The following is a 2,425-nucleotide window of genomic DNA, read 5'->3' on the forward strand; positions in this document are numbered from 1 at the left end:
GTGGTGGTGGGTATAATGAGGCGCGTGAAGAAGCGCACGCACATGGTGGCCAGCAGGCAAAAAGCATCATCCTGATTGTTGCAAAGCAGGTCAGCGGTTCTGAGGGTTGGATGCAACAGCATCTCTGCCTTCAACCTTAGGGTGCTTGTTGGGGTTGGCGCTTCTCTTCAGGGAGCGTTTCTGCTGCTGTTGTTGAGACTCAGCGCATCCTCTGTGTCTGTGCAGCCTCCGTGTTGTGAGTGGCCATGTGCGTAAATGTTTGGACACATTGGGCAGAAGAACTGTTCTGCTGATATTCCCAGAGAGAGCAGAAGTGTGTCAGCAGGAGGATCAGGCTGCAGGGATTTAGTAGCATCCCGGGGCGCAGCAGCGGCAGCACATGATAATTAGAGTTGGCTTTTCATTTTTTCGTGTTTTCCTGTGTTTGCATCTTCATGTCGCCATATTAGAAGGGTTTTTAACCCCAAAATGGAGGGGGAGGAGGCTCACAGCAGCTCATTAGCAATGCAGATGAGTTTCTCTCTTCTTCATTCTTCAATGGGAGCTGGGGCACCTGCTGTGTGGAGCATGCGCGCTCTGGGTGACCCCACCCCCACCCCTCCGCTACCTCTGTCATCGACAGTGCGCCTTTCTCAGTTGGTCGCCCCTCCAACAGCCGTCCCCATCTTTTTCCAGACTAGACTTCTGCTCCATTTCAAACAGCTTGCTCACTACTGTGGAGCTGTGACGTAAGCAAACAAATATACTGTGGAGCTGTGACGTAAGCAAACAAATATATAAATTAATAACCACAGTCTGATGAGAGGACAAGGATTCAGGGGGCAGATATGGAGGACAAGCAGGACGAATCAGGAAAAAGAACAAAGCAAGACCACAACGAAGATATGAAATTCTATTATGTTAAAAGGCTCACTGTGCCAGACCTTCCGTCATCTTTTGATCTAGGTTTCCTGGGTTTTTGGACTGTTTTTTTAACCATTTTCTTTGTTTATTCTGACCTAATAACAATTTGGCTTATAACGGCTCCAAACTCACCAGTTGAGTCAGTGTGATCGTTGATAAAGGAAACTCACCAACAAACTCCTTTTAAACTGAGACTTTAGGCTGCAGCGGCCCGTCACAGAGAAACAGATATTTAAATTAAATATGAAACTATTTTAAGTGAAACAGGATAATATCCAAGGTTTTTTTTAAAGAGTTGAAATTTTATTTTATTCTTCATCTTGTCCAGTTTGTCTCTAAGCAATCGAGGTTAAATGTATATTAATAAAACCTTTTTAAAAATACATATTTCTAATCATTAAATGAGGCCAAATCTGAAACATTGTCCTCACAGTAGATAATCAGTGATCAGTAACTCGATTTACCTGCAGAAAGCTGTTAGATTGATTGCTGGGGCCTAGGTGGAGCATGGTGGAAGAGGTGGCATGATGTGGGGTCTCTGTGCACAGAGATTTGATGGTGACCAACAGGATAGATGACTTGCTATGGCTTGGATCCACCACTAAGGGAAGATCTTGTGTTAAAAAATTTTAAGACATTTTTAAGTCACAGACTTCAAACCTGTTGGACATAGCATGAAATTGCCACGCCCTAAAAACTGAACCTGTAGCCACAATTGAAGACAGAACCATAAAAGGAACCAGGCTGTGATTGGTGGATCCCTCAAGGGCTGAATGAAGTTTTGCATCACTGACTCCTGATAAATGATTCTTTTTTTCACATAAAGCTCCTAAATGTAAACAAGCTGCAAAGACACAAATCTCATTTTAGCAACATGTGTGCAGTTGGGGTTCTGATTCACAGACAAGGTGCTCAAGGATTTGTTTCACATCAACATTAAGTTGTTTACTGGAATGTTTGAACCTTTTTATTAGCACATTGAAACATTTGCAGTAAGCCCAGTATGCCTAACATTTGTTTTACAAAAAAAAAAAAAACCCAACAACATAAAAACAGAGTTTATCTCTGGTTTTAAGTGTAAAATTCTGACTGTGTTAATTGGGTTCAGATCACGTAAATCAGGACCACTTTGTGTCACTTTCTTTTTCATGTAAATCTAGGCAAAGATCACTTTTGGGTCTCTGCGTTTTTGGGACACCTAAGCATTCAAAGTGGAAAGTTGGGCATAAATAAAACCTTCAAACCTACTAGCTCAGATTACAGAGCATTTCAAAACATGACCACAGTCCTTTATGCTGAGTCAGTATTTCAAAAAACATCTAATAATAATTGAACTTCACTCATGTCACATTGGAGATATTAATTGCAGCATTTAACCCATCCCCTTGGGGAGCAGTGGGCTGCCATTGTGTGGCACCCAGGGAGCAGTGTGGGGTTAAGGGTTTTGCTCAGGAACCCACAGTGGAGGCTGTGGGGATCAAACCGGGTACTTGAAAGCTTCCTTAACCCACTAGGCCAACAC

General features: G+C 42.8%; 1 protein-coding gene across 1 annotated transcript in view; it reads left to right on the forward strand.

The window, feature by feature from the left end:
- Positions 1-2,425, forward strand: part of LOC107102523 (spore wall protein 2-like) — a 42,557-nt gene that overhangs the window by 849 nt on the left and 39,283 nt on the right. The gene's annotated exons all lie outside the window — the stretch shown is intronic.

Source organism: Cyprinodon variegatus, unplaced genomic scaffold (assembly GCF_000732505.1).
Source record: "Cyprinodon variegatus isolate N-32 unplaced genomic scaffold, C_variegatus-1.0 Scaffold1269, whole genome shotgun sequence".
Lineage (NCBI taxonomy): Eukaryota > Metazoa > Chordata > Actinopteri > Cyprinodontiformes > Cyprinodontidae > Cyprinodon > Cyprinodon variegatus.